Source organism: Schistocerca piceifrons, chromosome 11, assembly GCF_021461385.2.
Source record: "Schistocerca piceifrons isolate TAMUIC-IGC-003096 chromosome 11, iqSchPice1.1, whole genome shotgun sequence".
Taxonomy (NCBI): Eukaryota; Metazoa; Arthropoda; class Insecta; order Orthoptera; family Acrididae; genus Schistocerca; species Schistocerca piceifrons.
In genome coordinates this window covers 113,232,910-113,243,136 of record NC_060148.1, presented here as the reverse complement: position 1 = coordinate 113,243,136, position 10,227 = coordinate 113,232,910, and the positions used below count along the sequence as shown (strand labels likewise).

At 47.2% G+C, this 10,227-nt stretch overlaps 1 protein-coding gene across 2 annotated transcripts in view; it reads left to right on the top strand.

Annotated features, from left to right (window-relative positions):
• The first annotated feature begins 305 nt into the window (after window positions 1-305).
• LOC124719995 overlaps window positions 306-10,227 on the top strand; it is a 517,761-nt gene continuing 507,839 nt past the window's right edge. For both annotated transcript variants that reach the window (XM_047245223.1, XM_047245222.1), the window contains exon 1: window positions 306-411. The gene's annotated coding sequence lies outside the window, so the exon portion shown is untranslated. The remainder of the gene's footprint in view (window positions 412-10,227) is intronic.

Below are 10,227 nucleotides of genomic sequence, written 5' to 3'. Positions count from 1 at the left end.
TACCGAAATTACCGGTTATTCGGAACTGAAATCTTGCTATCAGTTTAAACCGGGCGGTGTTTCCCATCCCTAGTCGGTTGACGAGGCAAGCTGAGAATATGCAGTATGGAAATCGCCTTAGTTATGACGTACCGTCTGGCCTCTGTGGGTTTCGGTGTTGCGCAAGGATACTACGAACGTGCGTGTGTGTGCGTGTGCGTGTGTGTGTGTGTGTGTGTGTGTGTGACTGTGTGTGTGTGCCGGGGGATTGGGGAGGGGGTGGGCGAGGGGTCTGCAGGAGAGGACAGAGAGAGGACAGAGTGGGTGGAAGGTCGGCAGCTCAGCGGCTGATAGCCTGAGGATAAGAGGCCAAGCCGGCGGGCGCCCACTGTGCACGGTGTTCGCGGCGAGCAACGGGGCAGGACCCATGTCGTAAGTCTCTACGTGTTCAAAATTTTTGGGAACATTGTTGCACGAAACACAGGTCTAAATTTATAATCTGTTTAGCAAACACAGCTGTGGTCGCATGCGGTTACTTCTTATTAGTAGATGATTAGTTTCGATCTGCTACATAGAACATCATCAGATCTACGAGGCAGCTCAAAAAGTAAGGTGATTTTTCAAATTGAGCGGGCAGCGTACATTCGTTTTTTGTTGTTTTAATATTGGTACACATGTCCTGAACATATATATTCACAGACTCAAGTGTACAGCATTCATCGTTTGTTTTTGACAGACAGAAAAGTCAGATGTGTTGTAGTATGCTCGGCGATTTTGGATTAATATACAAAATGGAGCAACGAATTTGCATTAAATTTTGTGTGAAAAATAGTATCAAGTGCTCTGAAACACTTGAAATGTTTCTCTAAGAAAAAAAAAATTTTGCGAACGGTTCATGCTCTTCCAGCGTGGCGGAAAAGTTGCCAATGTCGAACGTCGCTCTGGACGCCCCAGCGCATGAAAAACAGATCGACGCAGTGAAGAAAATCGCTTTGGAAAATCGTCGAATTACCGTAAGAGAAGTGGGTGAGGATGTTGGCGTATCTGTCGGCTCGTGTCGGGCAATTTTTTCAGATGGTTTGTTTGGGCACGAGACGTGTGTTGCGAAGTTTGTTCCAAAACTTCTCAATTTTGATCAAGAGAATTGTCAAATGAGCATCGCTCAGGAGTTTTTGAATGACCTCAGTGATGATCCCGATTTGCTCATAATGATCGTAAGTGGTGACGAAACATGGGTTTATGGTTATGACGTCGAACCAAAGCAGAATCACCCCAATGGAGAGTCAAGACTGAAAAAACTCTACCAAGGTCGATCAAATGTCAAAGTTTTTCTCACAGTTCTTTTTTAATTACCGTGGCGTAGTGCATCATTAATTTTTCCCTGAAGGTCGTACGGTCAATAAGGGGTATTACCTTGACGTTACGTGCTGTTTGCGAGAGGCAAGAAGCAAAAAACTTCGGAATTGTGGAAACACAATTCATGGTTTTTGCATCACAAGAATGCATCTGCTCGTTCATAGTTGCTTGCGAGAGATTTTTTGGCCAGAAACAACACGACAATCGTGCCTCGGCCACCATATTCAAGGAGTTTTGCCCCCTGCGACGTTTTCCTCTCCCCATAGCTGAAGAGACCTAGGAAAGGACGAAGATTTTCAACGACTAATGAAATAAATACTACAAGGCTAATGACGAATATTTTTTCTCTTCCTTTGGCATGGTAGGGATTACCAAATTTCTGCTTCACGTTAGACTGCAGCGTGTTGAAGTGTAGAACGCCGTTCTGAATCCAGTACCAGAGGCACAGTCCAGATAGTCAGTATTTCTAAGTCTTCCCTATTAACCGTGCAACTCATGAGTCACCTTACAGCGATTTTTAGTGTCAGAGGCCAAAGCCACTAAAGAGTAAATGTGTTGGTAGGTGAGTGTAAGAATTCCAAGGTCCTAGAAAGACTTCTACAATTTTGCTTTGCTTCGCTGAAAAACCACATTATCTATGTTTTTAATGTGCTTCCGCAGGACGTAATGAGGATGGAAACATTCAAAATAATCTAACATTCTTGTCTTTACATCAACAGACTTGGAGATGTTTCTGAGGGCAATACGTGCAAAACTGGACGTCTTGATATGTATAGATCTTATAATTACATTTACTCCGAGGCATTTAAGTCTCATCTTGATCTACGATAATGTTGGAAACAGAAGAAATGAATCTACACTCCTGGAAATTGAAATAAGAACACCGTGAATTCATTGTCCCAGGAAGGGGAAACTTTATTGACACATTCCTGGGGTCAGATACATCACATGATCACACTGACAGAACCACAGGCACATAGACACAGGCAACAGAGCATGCACAATGTCGGCACTAGTACAGTGTATATCCACCTTTCGCAGCAATGCAGGCTGCTATTCTCCCATGGAGACGATCGTAGAGATGCTGGATGTAGTCCTGTGGAACGGCTTGCCATGCCATTTCCACCTGGCGCCTCAGTTGGACCAGCGTTCGTGCTGGACGTGCAGACCGCGTGAGACGACGCTTCATCCAGTCCCAAACATGCTCAATGGGGGACAGATCCGGAGATCTTGCTGGCCAGGGTAGTTGACTTACACCTTCTAGAGCACGTTGGGTGGCACGGGATACATGCGGACGTGCATTGTCCTGTTGGAACAGCAAGTTCCCTTGCCGGTCTAGGAATGGTAGAACGATGGGTTCGATGACGGTTTGGATGTACCGTGCACTATTCAGTGTCCCCTCGACGATCACCAGTGGTGTACGGCCAGTGTAGGAGATCGCTCCCCACACCATGATGCCGGGTGTTGGCCCTGTGTGCCTCGGTCGTATGCAGTCCTGATTGTGGCGCTCACCTGCACGGCGCCAAACACGCATACGACCATCATTGGCACCAAGGCAGAAGCGACTCTCATCGCTGAAGACGACACGTCTCCATTCGTCCCTCCATTCACGCCTGTCGCGACACCACTGGAGACGGGCTGCACGATGTTGGGGCGTGAGCGGAAGACGGCCTAACGGTGTGCGGGACCGTAGCCCAGCTTCATGGAGACGGTTGCGAATGGTCCTCGCCGAACCCCAGGAGCAACAGTGTCCCTAATTTGCTGGGAAGTGGCGGTGCGGTCCCCTACGGCACTGCGTAGGATCCTACGGTCTTGCCGTGCATCCGTGCGTCGCTGCGGTCCGGTCCCAGGTCGACGGGTACGTGCACCTTCCGCCGACCACTGGCGACAACATCGATGTACTGTGGAGACCTCACGCCCCACGTGTTGAGCAATTCGGCGGTACGTCCACCCGGCCTCCCGCATGCCCACTATACGCCCTCGCTCGAAGTCCGTCAACTGCACATACGGTTCACGTCCACGCTGTCGCGGCATGCTACCAGTGTTAAAGACTGCGATGGAGCTCCGTATGCCACGGCAAACTGGCTGACACTGACGGCGGCGGCGCACAAATGCTGCGCAGCTAGCGCCATTCGACGGCCAACACCGCGGTTCCTGGTGTGTCCGCTGTGCCGTGCGTGTGATCATTGCTTGTACAGCCCTCTCGCAGTGTCCGGAGCAAGTATGGTGGGTCTGACACACCGGTGTCAATGTGTTCTTTTTTCCATTTCCAGGAGTGTAGATTAGTGCCGTGATCGGGATTCGATCCCGAGTCTTCTTGCTTACTAGACACAGGTGTTGCCCACTGCGCCACCACAGCACTGTAGAGCTGTGGTCATCATTTCTGCGTAGTAAGCAGAAGATCCAGGTTCGAAAGACGGCCGCGGCACAAATTTTAAATCATTACTTCAGCTTCCAAAATATTCCTGATTTGTGTATCTACCTATTGATTCTGTTTTAACCTGGTGTCCATTTGAACCATAAGGAATTTTACAAACTGTCTTTCAGTTAGCTAGTGCGTATGGAAACTGAAGAACTGAATCAACATTAGTGCCGCGATCGGGATTCGACCCCGAGTTTTCTTGCTTGCCGGCCTGAGTGGCGAGGCGGTTCTAGGCGCTACAGTCCGGAACCGCGCGACCGCTATGGTCGCTGATTCGAATCGTGCCTCGGGCATGGATGTTTGTGATGTCCTTAGGTTAGTTAGGTTTAAGTAGTTCTAGGTTCTAGGGGACTGATGACCACAGCAGTTGAGTCCCATGGTGCTCAGAGACATTTGAACTAGTTTTTTTTCTTCTTGCTTACTGGACAGAGATGTTGACCACTGCGCCACCACAGTACTGTTGAGCTATCGTCATCATTTCTGCGTAGTAAGCAGAAGATCTGGGTTCGAAACACGGCCGGGGCACAAATTTTAATTCATTTCTTCAGCTTCCAAGATATTCTTGATTTGTGTATCTACGTCCTGATTCTGTTTTAACCTGGAGTCCATTTGAACCATATGGAATTTTACAAACTGTCTTTCACTTAGTTAGTGCGTATGGAAACTGGAGAACTGAATCAACATTAGTGCCGCGATCGGGAGTCGACCCCGAGTTTTCTTGCTTGCCGGCCTGAGTGGCGAGGCGGTTCTAGGCGCTACAGTCTGGAACCGCGCGACCGCTATGGTCGCTGGTTCGAATCGTGCCTCGGGCATGGATGTTTATGATGTCCTTAGGTTAGTTAGGTTTAAGTAGTTCTAAGTTCTAGGGGACTGATGACCGAGCAATTGAGTCCCATAGTGCTCAGAGACATTTGAACCAGTTTTTTTTCTTCTTGCTTACTAGACAGAGATGTTGACCACTGCGACACCACAGTACTGTAGAGCTATCGTCATCATTTCTGTGTAGTAAGCAGAAGATATGGGTTCGATACACGGCCGGGACACAAATTTTAATTCATTTCTTCAGCTTCCAAAATATTCTTCATTTGTGTATCTACGTCCTGATTCTGTTTTAACCGGGTGTCCATTTGAACCATAAGGAATTTTACAAACTGTCTTTCACTTAGTTAGTGCGTATGGAAACTGAAGAACTGAATCAACATTAGTGCCGCGATCGGGATTCGACCCCGAGTTTTCTTGCTTGCTGGCCTGAGTGGCGAGGCGGTTCTAGGCGCTACAGTCCGGAACCGCGCGACCGCTATGGTTGCTGGTTCGAATCGTGCCTCGGGCATGAATGTTTGTGATGCCCTTAGGTTAGTTAGGTTTAAGTAGTTCTAAGTTCTAGGGGACTGATGACCGCAGCAGTTGAGTCCCATAGTGCTCAGAGACATCTGAACCAGTTTTTTTTCTTCTTGCTTACTAGACAGAGATGTTGACCACTGCGCCACCACAGTACTGTAGAGCTATCGTCATCATTTCTGTGTAGTAAGCGGATGATCTGGGTTCGAAACACGGCCGGGGCACTAATTTTAATTCATTTCTTCAGCTTCCAAAATATTCTTGATTTGTGTATCTACGTCCTGATTCTGTTTTAACCTGGTGTCTATTTGAACCATAAGGAATTTTACAGACTGTCTTTCAGTTATCTAGTGCGTATGGAAACTGAAGAACTGAATCAACATTAGTGCCGCGATTGGGATTCGAACCCGAGTTTTCTTGCTTGCCGGCCTGAGTGGCGAGGCGGTTCTAGGCGCTACATTCTGGAACCGCGCGACCGCTATGGTCGCTGGTTCGAATCGTGCCTCGGGCATGGATGTTTGTGATGTCCTTAGTTATGTTTAAGTAGTTCTAAGTTCTAGGGGACTGATGACCACAGCAGTTGTGTCCCATAGTGCTCAGAGACATTTGAACCAGTTTTTTTTTCTTCTTGCTTACTAGACAGAGATGTTGACCACTGTGTCACCACAGTACAGTAGATCTATGGTCATCATTTCTGCCTAGTAAGTAGAAGATCAAGGTTCGAAACACGGCCGCGGCACAGATTTGAATTCATTTCTTCAGCTTAAAAATATTCTTGATTTGTGTATCTACATATTGATTCCGTGTTAACCTGGTGTCCATTTGAACCATAAGGAATTTAGCAAACTGTCCTTCACGTAGCTAGTGCGTATGGAAACTGAAGAAATAAATCTAGATTCGTGCCCTGATCGGTTCGATCTCGAGTCTTCTTGCTTGCCGGCCGGAGTGGCGAAGCGGTTCTAGGCGCTACAGTCTGGAACCGCGCGACCGCTATGGTCGCAGGTTCGGATCCTGCCTCGGGCATGGATGTTTGTGATGTCCTTAGGTTAGTTAGGTTTAATTAGTTCTAAGTTCTAGGGGACCGATGATCTCAGATGGTAAGTCCGAGATGTAAGTGCTCAGAGCCATTTGAACCACTTTTGAACCCTTTTTGATATCACGTAGTACGTATCAAGACTTAAACAGTCAAACGTGAACCGCGTGTAGAGCTGTTCAGTTGTGATTAGAGCTTGTCTCGCAAGGCTGAGTGCAGTGCTCGTGCCACCTGCAAACACTTAAGTTCTTTGATCAGCACTTTAAAGTCAATGCAAGACGATTCACGTAGTCAAACAACAAGAGTGCTACCGATCGTTGTTGGAGCTCATACGAAGTGTTCCCCACCTTTATGAGGTGAGTCTCATGCTTGCACCACACTAAGATTTGTGTTGCGAAGGCCAGATTCCATCTATGGTAGACGGATGCCGTTAATGACACCATCACTCATTAGACTGACAAGTAGGATTCTGTGGTGTGCGCAAACGGATTTGTGCAAAGTCACCAAATATGTCAATAGGATAATTTTTCCTGCTTAGCTGAGAAAATACTAAATTTTTGATGTATTGTTTCCTTCGTGAACCACCGGCATTTCCGCAGTTGTAACATCGGTTCCCTCGGATCACAGAAGAGCTGTCGGGCTGGGCTAGCACTTGGATGGGTGACCATCCGTCTGCCGAACGCTGTTGGTAAGCGGGGTGCACTCGGCCCTTGTGAGACGAAGTGGGGAGCTACTTGACTGAGAAGTTGCGGCTCTGGTCTCGGAAAGTGACATACGGATGGGAGAGCGGTGTGCTGACCACATGCCCCTCCATATCCGCATCCGGTGACGCCTGTGCGTTGAGGATGTCACGGCGGCCGGTCGGTACCGTTGGGTCTGCGTTGCCTGTCGACTGATCTTACGTTTACGCTTTCTTTGTGAAGAAGTCTTTACGAAAGCTAATCTATAGGTCTCAGTACCCCTTGACAGCAACTTTCTCAGGGATTTTGAAAAGACAGGATCGAGTGAAACACGTCTGCAATTAAACATACTCTGAAACTTCCTGGCAGATTGAAACTGTGTGCCGGGCCCAGACTCGAACTTGGGACCTTTTCCTTCCGCGGGCAAGTGCTCTGCAAGCTGAGCCACCCAAGCACAACTCACGCCCCGTCCTCACAGCTTTACTTCTGCCAGTATCTCGTCTCGTACCTTCGAAACTTTACAGAAGCTCTCCTCATTCTGGAAACATATTCTGCTTATCCTCAGTTTCATAGATCACTGTTCATTGATTACGTAATTTTCTTAAGAGTAATCCTGTAAAGTCGGGACAAGACTTAAATGTTCTTCTGTAAGCCACACCATAAGCAACGTGATTTCCACTTTTCAGTCATCTGATAAGTTTTTATTTTAAATGAATGTCTGTCAGTGATTCGTGTAATACCTGCTGAAATAAATCTATTGCGTGTGTGTTGGGTTTGTTGCCACTGTGAGGAAATTATCAGTGTCGTCATACGGCAGAAGACGACACGGTAGCGGGCGGGTATCGCATGGTAATCAAGTCTTTGTCGTAGGCTTGTTTATTTCGGTAAGTGTCCATTATAAATAGGTGTCACTAGCATGTTCTGTAATTACTAAAGGGCTTCTCCTAATATTCGAGTCCAACGCATTGCGGAACTGCGCTTCGCGTTCTCCATACATTCCACCCGCCACCCGCAGAGTTATTAGCATCAGCCGTCCATACCTGTGCCCTTCCAGCGCCCCGCCCCATCCTCCTCAACTAGTGGCGCCGTTGGTAGCAGCAGCTACAGCTGTGAGCCACGGCACACAGCGGCGACGAAAAGTGACTCACTATCAGTAGGAGACTAGAAAGGACTCAAAATAGAATGGCTGCACGTCGATAAACTGAAGGACCGCAACAGCTCCGCACGATTATTTAACGCTATAGCCGGAACGTGTAGGCGCACTGCCAAGCATGTGTTGCGCAAAGACTGGAGAGTAATTCAGTACTTGGGTGTTGTTAATGTTGTTGTTGTTGTTGTTGGCTCAGTCCACAGCTGGGTTCAAATGGTTCAAATGGCTCTGAGCACTATGAGACTTGACGTCTGAGGTCAGCAGTCCCCTAGAACTTAGAACTACTTAAACCTAACTAACCTAAGGACATCACGCACATCCATGCCCGAGGCAGGATTCAAACCTGCGACCGTAGCGGTCGCGATGTTCCAGACTGAAGCGCCTAGAACCGCTTGGCCACACTGGCCGGCAAATACCGGTATCCTAGTTCTAAATTACCGGTATTTCTTTGCTCTCTGTTGTCACAGATGTTGTTTATTTTTCTACTAATAACCGAGAAATAAAACCGAAATATTAATTAACCATAGCAGTCGTGATAAAAATGTTCCATTCGAATAAGCTTTTTTTTTTCCTTTTAAGGTGAAATTTTTAGACGTAAAATTTCCTTTCGTGTGAGTCACGTAAGACGTAGCACCCCTACACATAGCGACATGCGGTTTTCGAGATATGTTGGAGCATAGAGTGGCAAGTATGTTTTTATTTGGTTCATATTTTTAGCGCTGGTGTCAACTGAGATATAGAAGAAAGAACTTTTTTTAAAAAAATAACGTCTACTTTAAATTGTTCATGTTGAACAGCAACAAGCCACAAACTGGAATGAGATTTTCACTGTGCAGCGGACTGTGCGCTGATATGAAACGTTGTTGTCAGTTCAGAACAAAAAGTGAGCTGTTAGGTCCTGAGTGACCCTTGCAAACTCATAGATTCACTGCAGGAAAAATGATTCGGACAAAGATTGTGACAAAAAAGTTCTATGACAGACCATGTCTCGATCACACTATCCTCCACACCACCCTTTGTCTCTGTCTGTCTGTCTCTCTCCCTCCCTCTCTCTCGCCACCCTCCCCCTCTCTCTGTATCTCTCTCACTCCCTCCCTCTCCCCACCCTCCCCCCTCTCACTCTCTCTCTGTCTCTCTACCTCCCTCTCTCTTACGCCCTCCCCCCCTCTCTGTCTGCCTCTCTCTGTCTCTCTCCCTCCCTCTCTCTCCCCCCTTCCCACCTTTCTGTCTGCCTCTCTCTCTGTCCCTCCTCCCTCTTCCCGTCCTCCCCCTTCTCTCTCTCTCTCTCTCTCTCTCTCTCTCTCTCTCTCTCTCTCTCTCCCTGCTCTCCCCCCTCTCTCCCTCTGTCTGTCGGTCTCTCTCCCTCCCTTTCTCTCTCCACCCTCACCCACCCTCTCTCTCTCTCTATCTGTGTCCCTCTGTGTCTCTCCCTCCCTCTCTCTCCCTGCCCCTCCCCCCTCTCTCTCTACCTTCTCATTCTGTTAGTATAAAAGGAAGACGGCCATAACAGTAACGCATTGAAAATTCCGAATACTGTAAGGCCCTGGAAACTCATGGATGACATAGATATGACCATAAATACATACCTCTTACAGTAGCACTGCGGCGAATGTGCCATATAGCAGGGAGCCCTGTGTCACGTTTCAATCCTAATTCCCTTTCCAAATTTCGCTTTCCTTTCCTTTCGTCTTTGCTCAATGTACAGTCTGAGTAACACTGGCGATAGACTGCAATATGGTCCCACCCTGTTCTCAACAACTGACTCCATATTCTGTACTTCGACTCTTATAGCTGCAGTATCGTTTCTGTAAAACTTCTAACTAAACTTTCGCTCCATGTACTTTATCTTGGTTACCTCAAGAATTACAAAGCCCATTTTCCAGTCAACATTCTCAATAGCTACCTCTAAATTTACTAATACTGCAGAACTATTTCGTCAATTTTGTACAATGATGTGCAGGGAAGTACACTACTGGCCTTTAAAATTGCTACATCAAGAAGAAATGGAGGTGATAAACGGGTATTAATTGGACAAATATATTATACTAGAACTGAGCTGTGATTACATATTCACACAATTTGGGTGCATAGATCCTGAGAAATCAGTACCCAGAACAGCGACCTCTGGCAGTAATAACGACCTTGATAAGCCTAGGCATTGAGTCAAACAGAGCTTGGATGGTGTGTACAGGTACAGCTGCCCATGCAGCTTCAACGTGATACCACAGTTCATCAAGAGTAGTGACAGCCGTATTGTGACGAGCCACCA